This window comes from Macrotis lagotis, chromosome 4, assembly GCF_037893015.1.
Source record: "Macrotis lagotis isolate mMagLag1 chromosome 4, bilby.v1.9.chrom.fasta, whole genome shotgun sequence".
NCBI lineage: Eukaryota > Metazoa > Chordata > Mammalia > Peramelemorphia > Peramelidae > Macrotis > Macrotis lagotis.
In genome coordinates this window covers 82,326,062-82,339,331 of record NC_133661.1, presented here as the reverse complement: position 1 = coordinate 82,339,331, position 13,270 = coordinate 82,326,062, and positions in this window count along the sequence as shown.

Sequence of the window (13,270 nt, the reverse complement as noted above, 5' to 3'; positions counted from 1 at the left end):
AAAACTATAGTTCTAGGAAGGAATATTTTCTCCTCTCTAGATTTCTTTAAGTCACTCTGGATGCCTCTTTGTTGGATATTAGTGATTCTTGTTCAGTTATATTTTGGACTTGGTGAACTCTGATGTCTCCCAGCTCTGAGATTCTGAAATTTAATACAAATTAGAATAAAATATAATATCCAGATGAAAGTAGTACAGAGAGCTTTGAGATCAGATGAGAGAGAAATCTCTTTAGGCTGTACTACAAATATCAGAATGAGACGTTATGGAAGAGGTGGCATTTGATCAAATTTAATGAATAAATTCTCTGTATGAATACAGACATAATTTATAGCTAATCTTGCATAAAGGTTATAGAAAGGAGAAAGTTAATTTCTGAACTTTTTGCTCTAAGGCAAATAATAGCATCTGCTCTCTTCCTCAATTAACAGATATTTTTCAAAGGATAATTTCCAAGCTATCTGAAACCATATAATATATTCTAAGTTACTAGTGACTAGAGAAAAACAAATTAAATTATCTCTAAGGGTCTATCTCATACTCATCAGATGGAAAAAGATGACAAAAATGGAAGTGACAGATGTTAGAGGGGGCTACTGGGAAACAGGCTCATTAATGCATTATTCGTGCAACTGTTGGTCCATTCACTCTGGAAAGCTATTTGGAACTGGGTCCTCAAATTCACTAAAATGCCCATATTATTTGACTGAGCACTGCCATTACTAGCCCTATCCCTATCCCAAGGAGATAAGAGAAAAAACAGGACCTATATATACAAAAAAATTATAGACAATTGGTGAAGTAGTACTGGAGTTCAGGGAAAGGCTTAATGATAGATACATAGAACTTGGAATAATTTGAAAAGAAATGATAAATAAACTAGGGAATCTGATAAGATCCCACAGATAGAGGGTAGACTATGGATGATGATCTTACAAAGGAAACTGAGAAGGATCAGCTGGAGGGGTAGGAAAGAACTTGAAGAGAGAGCAGTGCCGTGAAAAACCAGAGAAGAAAATTTAAAGATGGAAAGGACAGTCAATAGTATCAAAAGATGTAGAATGGTCACAAAAAGAATGAGGCCTGAGAAAAGGACATGATTCTTGGCAATGAATTATTGATGATCTTGGGGAGAGTAGTGTCATTTGACTGCTGAAGTCAGAAGATGTAAGTCTTACTTCACATATGATGCACAAAGGGGTCAAAAGTGAAGGAGAATATACTTGAGATCCCTGGATAGAACTGTACCTAGTATTTTTCACTCTTGGAGCAAGTTTCACGAAATACATTCTGCTCAAGCTATACACACATGCGCGCGCACACACACACGCACACACACACACACACACACACACACACACATACACTCACTGACTCCCCAAATGTTCAGATCAATATTTTTAGGCCTATTTAGTTTAGCTAAAGAAAAGGAAACGGTGACACTAGAAAAATCAAATAGTGGAGAGCGCATTTGTGGTGAAACACCAAGGAAAGAAAGTAGAGGATATCTGATAGGGATAGGAACTAGATCTGGTTTTTATTGGTATATGAAATTCTTGGATGAGCAAACTTCCTCTTCCAAAGCGGCTTGATGTCTTTGACAATCACAGTCTTAAAGAGTTCTCTACCATATTAACAAGTTAAGGGACTTTCTCATATTCAGCATGTCAAAGACAAGACTTGAATCCAGATCTTATTGTTTCTGAGATGCCGCTGAGTTCCAGCACCTTGGCACTGAGCTCTGTTCATTATACTTTAATTAAGTTTCTTTCTCCAAGGGGCACATACCAATGTAGTTTTCTCCCTAAGTTCAAACGTGTGTGTGTGTGTGTGTGTGTGTGTGTGTGTTTCTGTGAAGAAACTCATCTATGGGGTAGATATGTTATTTAGGGAGTCAAGTCCTTGGGAGTCAAGTCCTTGGGAGTGCAGAGCTGATTTTTCCTTTGATTCAGAATAGCAGTTTTTTTTTTTAGGTTTTGTGGAGTTTTTTTGCAAGGCAATGGGGTTAAGTGGCTTGCCCAAGGCCACACAGCTAGGTCATTATTAAGGGTCTGAGGTCAAATTTGAACCCAGATACTCCTGAGTCCAGGGTCGGTGCTCTATCCACTGCGCCACCTAGCCACCCCCAAAATAACAGTTTTAAGGGAATAAAATATTTGTTAATATCCTTATACTCTTTGAAGGACACATATAATTATCCAAACCCTTATTTAAACATATCACGACCCAAAGCATCTCTTTACAGGACAAAATAACAAAAACACATAAAAATAAATCAGATCAGGCTTGTTTTTAGATTAATGTTTTTTCTCTCTCACAAGACCGGAAAATACTCATTAACAAAAGTTTTGAGAACAATAAAGAAACTGGAGATTATTAATATGAAAATATTGTTGATTGTTCCTCCTAGAGAAATCTCCTTCTGCAGCTCACTTACTTCCTGCACAATGACTCAGCAAAAGTTGCTAATGAAAGTTGTTAATGTATAATACAATTGTTTAGCCCAGCACTTATTTCTTATCTAGAGAGTACCCCTTGTGATCCATGATTCAGGGTAGTTTTCAGTTATGGCCTCTGAATGCAAACAATTTCTTAATATAAACAAATGGTCTTAGGATTTAAAACAAAACATTTCCTTTTGTTGAGCACCATTTCCTATTTCATGACCCAAATCATATTTTGAGGTAATTGTTTGGTTAAAAAATAGGGGGAGAAAAGAATTATTTTTTTTAGGAACTTCGAAAAACAAGACGCCCATTTGGAAAAATGACTGCTTTTTTTGCCTCAGGATCATTGTTAAAGTTCAGCACTGTACTTGCCCTCTGATGTCTTGGTTGGAAAAGTCTCAGGAAACATTTTCCCAAAAAACTTCATCCCAAGCTGCTGATGTCACTTACTCAAATACTCAAAGCAATCTGTTAACTTGTTGATTTGGATGTTCCATGAAATGATGCAGATGTTGATTCAATGAACTCTTGTCTATAGTCTTTTAAGTTGGATAGAAGGAGGAGATGGTATCCAGTGTGCTAGAGGTTATTTTTGGATATCAATGGCGCACTCTATTTATTTTCTCTTACCCTCTTAACTATTTTCTCTTCCTACTATACATTTCCTTGGGGACATTCTACTTTTGTTCTCCAGAGCTTTTCATTATACGTTATAACTAATTCATGCTTACCATGTGCTTTTCCATTACCCTTTATATGATATTCATTTTTAATTCTTTAAGACTATTATATTTCATGCTTTGCTGCCTTACACTAAAACTTGGAGAATGTTGATGCTTTTGTTTTTCAGGGAAGCTTGGGGTTCTTGAAGAAGTTTATAATTTCCCCACATTTGGTCCAGTCACTTCTCTTTTTAGGCACAATTTGTTCATCCACATTATCTGTTTCAGATACATATCCTGATAAACTTTATAGGTAGTCCATCCAAATGAGTATCACAATTTGGGCAATAGACATTTTCATCCAATTAGTCTATTCAGTATGGATAAAATAAATTCTTTTAAATTATTGAGGTTCTTTTCTAAAAGGCTTTGCAATGTTCTGGAACTTTCTATTAGTCACAAATGGGAGAATCAGGAAGATCTTTTTATCTGTAGAGAGTCCCTCTTTGACTTGGACTCTCTACTGGATCTTTTTTTTTAATCAGTTGGAAAACATTTTGTTTTATGCCTCAACCAATTTTTATGCTCAGAGAACAATTAATAGTGTTATTTCTGTTACACATTTCAAAGATTTTTGAATGATTTTTATCTATGGAATAATCTTTGTAAGAAGAAAACTTTGAAGATATGTTGTTGTAGCAAATAAAATGCATTTTCATAATTAACAAAAATAAAGATAATTAGGTTTTGTATTCTTTTTTTGCAAGGCAAATGGGGTTAAGTGGCTTGCCCAAGGCCACACAGCTAGGTAATTATTAAGTATTTGAGGCCAGATTTGAACCCAGGTACTCCTTACTCCAGGGCTGGTGCTTTATCCACTGCGTCACCTAGCCACCCCAGTTTTGTATTCTTTACATTTTTTAGTCAATTGTGAAATGGTAAAGGTGTTGAATATTGGTGAATATTGCTTGTGAAAACCTGCTTAATCCTGCCTAATATCCTTGTTGATGATTCTCTCAATATGATATAAATTACTCTAATAAAGATTTTGTATGGGTAGAAAAGCAGACTAATCAGTAATTAATGGTTTCTTGGTCACCTTTTAGAGTATTAATAAATTTCAAGATCTTTTCTACATTTTTAGTATCTTCCCCACTTTAGTACTTTGTATATTGATCCCTCAATGCCTCACAATTCAATAGCCTACATTTTGAATATACTGAGTATAATCACACCAGAGATATTAGTCTTCCCTTTTCAGGACTGCTTATTCACTTTTGGAGTCCACCTGTCACCCAACTCTTGTCCGTGACTCAAAGAAGCTGTAACGTTGCCCATTGCCTCACTCTGGCAAAACTGTCTTAGTATATAGGGTCAATGAAACTGAGACTAAACAACAGGCTTCAAACATATCGATGAGTGAGGGAATGTCTATCTCAAGCATGTGAAGACTTCTATCACTGAAATGAGAAGATGAGAATAACTTGTTCCAGTGGTCATGAAAGACATCAAAGATGCCAAGGTCATCCACTACATCCCTGGCTGTCACGAGATGTATTGACTTTTTCTTCCCTGATGTTGGAAGAGTGAGGCTGTTGGATGATTTTTTACAAACTCTGCCTCACTTAAATCCAATTCATAGGCAAATCACTTTATCACCTTGTGATGTCATTGGTCCTCTTCAAAAGATGAAGAATAACTAAGTATAATCAGTCCAATCCTATTTTTTTTCCCCCACCTTTTTTTTATTTTAGTTTTTGCTAGGCAATGGGGTTCAGTAATTTGCCCAAGATCACACAGCTAGGTAATTATTAAGTGTCAGACTGGATTTGAACTCAGGTCCTGACTCCAAGGCTGGTGCTCAATACACTGTGCCACCTAGCTGACCCCTTTGTTTTCCTTATTGCCATTTCTACCTCTCCTAGAAGCTCATCCAGACCTATGGTGTTAGACTAACAGTGAGGGGGGTCCATCATGTTATTGAAAAGAGTTTGTTAGAGAATTTTTTTTCTTTTTGAAATCCTCTTTCTATTGTTCTTAAATGCCTTTGTGATGACTCTATTTAGTTGGATCTCTTGTTAAACTTTCATAAAACCAATTTTAGTACAAATCCAGAGAATCAAAGATGAAGTATACTAACTTGCCTCCTACTTAAAGATGGATTTAAAATGTTGTATACAATATTACATTTTTTGGATATATCCAGTATGGGAATTTGTTTTGTTATTATTATTTTGAGAGTTTTTTTATTGTTCAACAAAAGAAAGGAAAATAATATAAAAATTAAATGAAAAATTGGTTCATGACTTCTTTCCATGGGATGATACAGCTCATAATCATCTATTATCCTTTTCCATGCAATTTTGCAAATTAATTTATATTCTAAACCAGTTTTGCCTTCCACCACAATCTCATGGCAAATTATTTGTTTGTTAATTATTTGCTGACTAAACCACTTTCTTAGCTCTTTTGATCTCTTAGTTGTGGAAATTAATTTATATCAAATGGTCCTGGTGACAGACACAGCCTGCTTTCTTGAAGATCTATCTAGTTAATTATGGAGAGATAGACTAGCCAGTAATTTATGAGAAATTCTTGAATCATGGGAACACATGAAAGAGGAAAAATACAAATGGTTAGAAATCCTGGCTGAGACCCTTTCTGCTTCATTACTGACAATGGCAGAGGCAGAATAAGTTGTAAAAAGTGTTAAAACACATGGTTTTTAAAGTCCTCTATCATCCCAACTCTCTTACAAATCTTCAGTGTCTCCCTATATGCTAGTTGCTGCTCTTCTACCTAAAAATATGCAATTTTTTTTCTATTCCTAAAAGCCCTCACTTGGTTTGACCCTCACTGCCAGCTATCACCCCATATCTTTTCTACCTTTTGTAGCTAAACTCCTGAGAAAGTCATCTGTGATTGGGGCCTCCATGTCTTTTTCTTTCATGTAATTCTTTTTTTTTAAAGGTGTTTGCAAGGCAAATGGGGTTAAGTGGCTTGCCCAAGGTTACACAGCTAGGTAATTATTAAGTGTCTGAGGTCGGATTTGAACTCAGGTACTCTCCAGGGCCAGTGTTCTATCTGCTGCGCCAACTAGCCTCCCGCCTTTCATGTGATTCTAAACCCTCTCCATTCTTGTTTTCAATCTTAACCATACTGAAATTGCTCTCTCAAAGTTTGCTGGTGTCAAATCAAAGGTTGCTGGTGTCAAACCAAATGCTTTTCCTTCTCTCAGTCTTGAAAAGCCATCACCCTAATACTAACTTTCATTGTCTCATGCCTTGAATACTATAATAACCTTGTTGTTCTCCCTGCCTTAATTAAGTCTCTCCCCACTCCAGTTCATCCTTCACTGAGCTATCAAAGTCATCTTTGAGATTTCACCTCCTTCTTTCAATAACCTCCAGTGACTCCCCATTACTCTAGGATGAAATATAAAATCTTTTGTTTGGCTTTTAAAGTTCATTCAATAACCCAGTTGCTTTCTACTTTTCCAGTTTTATTACAAATTACTGTCCTCCAAGTGCTCTTTGACCCAATGACATTGACCTCTTTGCTGTTCTTTTTACTAAAGACACTCCATCTCTTGATGTCATGTCTTTTTACTTCTTATCTCCCATGCCTGTAATTCTCTCCTCTTTTGTCCTTGCCTCCTGGCTTCTCCAACTTCCTTCAAAGCTCAGTTAAAAATCCCTTCCTTCTCCCCCTCCCCTTCTAGTACCTTATACCTGAGATTACCTCCCATTTACATTTTATATATATATATATATATATATATATATATATATATATATATATATATATATCTCCACAGGTGCATAGTTATTTGCTGTTTATATTCTGCCTCTCCCATTGGAATGAACTCCTTGAGGGGGAAGATCATATGCTTATCTTTCTTTGTGTTAGCACACTGGTAGACACAAAGTAAATGCTTCATAAATACATGTTAACTTAGTGATCATCTATAAAGTTAGTGCAGTTAGGCAATGGTGAATTAATGGACAGACTCCTGGGGGGGCTGAATTATACCAATCTTGATACTCTTATGATTTACAAAACTAAAATAAAGGAGAAAGTTGTAGTTAAGTGATAGATTGTTTTATAGTTGACTTTAACATTCATTCAAAGGCAGACACCCAGGGCAGCTAGGTGGCGTAGTGGATAAAGCACCGGCCTTGGAGTCAGGAGTACCTGGGTTCAAATCTGGTCTCAGACACTTAAAATTACCTAGCTGTGTGGTCTTGGGCAAGCCACTTAATCCCGTTTGCCTTGCAAAAAAAAAAAAAACCCTAAAAAGAAAAAGGCACCCCCCCCCATCATTATTTCATGATTAGCAGAATCAGGAGAACTGTGTACACAGTAACAGCAATATATAATGTACAACTGTGAATGACTTAAATATATGATCCAAGGACTCAAGATGAAAACTACTATCTGCCTCCAGAGAAAGAACCGAATCTGAATAGAGACCAAAACATCCTTCCTTCCTTCTTTCCTTCCTCTTCTAGTTAGAGTTTTCTTCCATAAATTGACTAATATGAAAGTATGTTTCACATGTTTGCACATGTATAGCTTATATTAGATTGCTTATTATCTCAAGGAGGAAAGGGAATGATAGAATTTGGAACTCAAAAATTAAAAGAATATTAAAAATTGTTTTTACATATAATTGAGAAAAAATTAAAAATATTATTTTAATAAAGTATTTGCCAACAGACCTCTGTGTAAAAAAATAAATTACAGAACATGAAGAGATAGAGAAATTCTATTGGGTACTTTCCAGATCATGTACATGAAATAAATATATATTCTGATCCTTAGTGACTTCATTGTAAAGGTGAGGAAAGGGAAATAAAAAAGGAAAGCATTGTTCTAAAAAGAAGAAATGAAAGAGGTCAAAGGCTTGTGGGTGATACAGAAGTCACATGCCTATATAGCACAAGCAATTTTCTAAAGAAAGGAGACAGCTATGTGGTATGATGAATAGAATGTCAATCTTGAAGTTAGAAAGATGACTTCAAATCCTATCTCAGGCACTTACTAGCTGTGTGATTCTAGGTTAGTCACCCAACCTCTCTCAACTTCAATTTCTTCATCTGTAAAATGGAGTTAATAATTGTACTTAGCTCATGGAGTTGTCATGAAGATCCAATAAGATAATATATGTGAAGGGCTCTGTAAACCTTAAAGCACTGTATAAATGCTAGTTATTAATACTAAAGAAAAGAATTATTAACTGTTGAACAGATGAGCACCAAATGAAATCAGAAAAATAATGATAGTATTTTAAGAGACAAGGAAAGATTCATTGATGTTGGAAATTACTCCTAAATCACCTGTCCATGTTCAGCCTTGTCAGAGCAAAGATCAGAATTACTAAAAAACTAGAATAATGAAAAAAAGTTATAAGTAGATGATAATGAAAAATGAGAAATGACTAGAAGAAATGATATTTTATAGTTTTTTATAGAGTTTAATTAATGTAAATTTCAAGATGTCATTTAATCTAATAAAATGGTCATGATCTGAAATTTCCCTAGAATTCCAGGGTTTTCTTTTAGTATCATGGCTAAAATCTTTGAAGCACAATTTTATTTTTCTGATAATGTCTGTATCAGCTATTGAGGGGAACAAATGACAGGCATACAAAAGACTAGAAAGATGAAGAAACACTCTTAAGTACAAATTTATTAACATATTCTCTCACAGAGAAGAGAGTGAATTGAGAAAAGTATTGTAATCTTCCTTTTGAAAGAAAACTGCAACTTCAATTGGGACCAATCTTCCGGAAATTAAAAAAATGATCAAAGTTTTAAAATAGGGTATATTAAGATTCAATGAATCTTCTGTCTCAAAGTTGACCACTAGGTAGAGCTGTTATCTAATTCCTTGAAATGACTGTCTCCCAGAGGGGGAATAGGCCAAGATATTTCATATAAGATTTTTTTTTTTATTACAATGAGGTATTGCAATGATATGGAAGGGGGGAGGCAAGGGGGAATGAGGGAACCTTTGCTCTCATCAGAGGTGTCTAGGAGAGGAAACAGCATATACACTCAATGGGGTATAGACATCTGGAGTAAGAAGGAGAGGGAAGCAGGGGGAAGGGGTGGGGATGTGAATAAAGGAGGAGAGGATGGACCACAGGGGGAGAGTGGTCAGATATAACACATTTTCTTTTTTACTTCTTGCAAGGGGCTGGGATTGGATGGCCTGTTCAGGACCACAGGGCCAGGTGGATTCTGGGCCTAAGGGGTGGTAGGGGGGCTCAGGGCTTCTTGGCCCCAGGACCAGGGATCTGTCTGCTGTGCCACTCAGCGACCCTACAGCAGAGTCAGAGTGAAAGGAGAGAGAAAATATAGTACATGGTAGTGGAGAAATAAGAAAGGAGGGAGTTGTGATCAGCAATGGCAACGGTGGAAAAATATGGAAGTAACTTTTGCGATGGATTTATCATAAAGAATGTGATTCACCCGTGACAGAGTTGTTGGTGTTGGAACAAAGACTGAAGCACATTTTTTATTATTATTATTATTTGGGGGAGGGAGCAGGGCAAATGGGGCTGGGTGGCCTGCCTGGGGCCACATAGCAGGGTGATTTTGGGTTATCTGAGGCCGGATTCGGACCCAGGTGCTCCTGGCTCAAGGGCCAATGCTCTGTCTGCCACCCAGCCACCCCTACTATGATTACTATTTTATTTTATTTTGGGTCTTTCTTTTTTTTCTTCTTTTTGGTTTTTGCAGGGCATTGGGGATCGGGTGGCTTGCATGTCACACAGCTGGGTGATTATTGGGTTTACGAGGCTGCATGTGGACTCAGGTGCTTGTGGCTCCAGGGCTGGTGCTTCGTCCATTGTGCCACCTGGCCATACCTACAATTGTTACTATTATTTTTTTTATTTTAATTTCTTTTCTCTCCCTTTTACTTTATCGCCCAAGCAAGTCTATATTCATGGGGGAGGGTATTTTGTTTACTCTTAAACAAGAATATTTTATTAATGTAAAAAAACATTTGTACAAAATGAGAATTAAAAAATAAAATTAAAATTAAAAAAATTTTTAAAAATGACTATCTCCTAGACTAGGTGAAACTGTTTTTCCATTCAGTTTGTTCAGTTGAAGCAGAGCTCCTGGCAGGTCAGAGGCTCTCTGTCTCTCTGACTTTTCTGGACATGGGTACATTGTTATTGAACTCAGAGACAATATTCCATAAGTGTAAGAAAACTGATCCTGCCTCTTAGTCCAGAAGTTCTGTTTCTGGACCTTTATCCTACAAATATCACAGTGGAGGTTAACATGTAAATGGATATATAAAACTGGAAATGACCTGTATTTTCATTGATTTAAGAAAAGCTAAATAAGGTATGAACAATTATGCCTAATAATATTCAAAATTAACTAGAAGGTCTGGTTATTATATTCGACCTAAATCCTATTATAATGACTAATTCAATTCTATATCTAATCAGCGCCACAGATCTTTCTTTTTTCTAGAACACTATCTCTTGCAACCACCTCCTCCTCTCTATTCACTCCCACTTCCACCCACCTAGTTCAGGTCTGAATCAGAGCTCTCCTCTCTTAGACTATTACAAAAGCCCACTACTAACTGGTCTCTTTATCTTCTGTCTCTTCACTTTTTCTACTGATAGTTTAGACTGCTGCCAAAAACTACCTTCCTTATCCACAATTCCATCAATCTTTATTCCCTTTATTAAAAAAAAAGCCAATGACTTTCTAAAGGACAAAATCTGAACTGCTTATTTTCATTTTACTTGGGTCATGATCTGGATGAACCTGATTTCTTAGCCTTTTCTTTTATTACCCAATTTTATTCACAAGTGGTCTTTCACAGGGGAAACTAGATTGTGCAGTGGATAGAGCACTGAACCTGGAGTCAGGAGGACCTGAGTTCAAATCTAGCTTTGGAGACTTGATGTTTTTATTAGCTGTGTGACCTTGGGCAAGTCACTTAACCCATTGCCCCACCAAAACCAAGTGTTCTTTTTGTCTTTCTAAATTTGTATTACAATGTACTCTGTACATGTTATATTCCTTTAGTAAGATTTATGTTCTTTGAGGACAAGATCTTGTCATTGAGATTTCATGTCCTGCCAGCAAGGGAATTTTTTATCTATCACATGCCATATCCAGAAAGAGAATGTGGTTGGTGAATACTGGCAGTTGTCACCTTAAATTTGAATCCATTTTCCCAAGGGGCCAAGGTGTTAGAGGAGAGTGGTTTCTGGTTTCAGAAGTGATGATACTATGATCTTTGCTAAATAAAATCTTTTTAAGCCTGGTTGAGTGATGGATATCAATTACTAATTAATAGGGGGTTGAACCTGATCTGCTAGTATGAATATGGGTTGAGAAAGGTAACAGAAACAATGCAGGATTAAGATTTAAGTGATTTTTTTTGAGGGGGGCATCTTGTAAAGGATGTGAAACTTTGAATAACATATATATACAAAGCTACTTTATCTATACATGGAAGGGGATCAGTTATTGCTGTTGTTTAGTCATTTAAGTCATTTTCAAATCTTCATGACCCCATTCAGGGTTTTCTTGGTAAAGATACTGAAGTGGTTTTTGCTATTTCCTTCTCCAGCTCATTTTACAGATGAGGAAACTGAGGCAAACAGGAGTCAAATGACTAATAAGTGTCTGGTGCTAGATTTGAAGTCAGTTCTTCCTGAGTCAAGTCTAGAGTTCTATGCATCGTGTCAACTTACTACTCCAGAAAGGGATCAGAGAAAAGATATTTTGTTTAGTATCTATTAATTTGTTTGCTATTTGTTAAGGGTTAATACAATATTTCAATTATTTGATTATTCAGTTTTATTGATAGTATCACATAGATAGTACATTTTTTAAAATTCCCTGGCCATATAGATTAATGTTTTACTTACTTTCCTGTTAGATACTTATACATTTTTTTTTTTGCAAGGCAATGGGGTTAAGTGGCTTGCCCAAGGCCACACAGGCAATTATTAAGTGTCTGAGGTTAGATTTTAACTCAGGTACTCCTGACTCCAGGGCCGGTGCTCTATCCACTGCACCACCTAGCCACCCCATTTTTTGGTTTTTGAAATAATACTAAAGTTCTATATCTTCAGGAAGAATATATGATTTTGACTGCATATTTGTAATTCTTTTTTTGTTTGTTTGTTTTTTAGGTTTTTGCAAGGCCAATGGGGTTAAGTGGCTTGCTCAAGGCCACACAGCTAGGTAATTATTAAGTGTCTGAGACTGGATTTGAACCCAGGTACTCCTGACTACAGGGAGGGTGCTTTATCCACTGCACCACCTAGCCGCCCCTATATTTGTAATTCTTTTACAAAGGAGCAACAAGACTGCAAATCTGTGATAGGATGTTGTAATGGCTTGCTTGATTTCTCTTCTATACTGCCCTTGTTCTGGGTACCTTCTCTCCTTTCCCCTCTTTTCAGTTTCCTTGGGTATTTTCTTCTCCCTTTAGATAGTTAAATACATTGAAGGTAGTGATTATCTTTCTTTTTTCCTTGTATACTCCAGTGCTTGGCACAGTTCCTATAAAATCATAAGAATTTAATAAATGTTTATTGATTGATCAACTGGGGATTTTCAAAGATCTTAGAAGTTTAGGACATCAATTTCTTATATTGAATTTAATTTCAAAGTGTACTCATTTAATGTTCTTTGATGACAGTATAGCACTTGTACCCACCTTTAAGCTTTTTTGGTCATGGTTATGATATTTGGGTGATAATAGATTATTAATAGAGTGAAGAAAAAAGGGGAAATTCTCTGAAGGATGAAAGAAGAGTACAAAGAGAAAAGGAATACAGAAACACATTCATGATGCAACTGTTAGAATGTGATTGCATCGAGTAATGTTAATTGAGGCATGAGGTAATGAAAGAAAAAGATTTGGGATACATCACATATGCTTAATGCTTTTATTGATGAAAAAGGGTATGGGGGCATAGTTTAGGGGTGAGAGAGAGGAAAATAAGAGATTGAATCTGGCAACTCCTCATTCTGGCCATCAGAGGGTATTTTTGACTTAGGACAGCTTAGTTTCTGTCCAGAATGGTGACATACTCTTTCCCTATATGGAGAAATCTCAAATTGAGTATTGGAAACTAGGAAAAAAGTCCATTTATGATTTATGGGT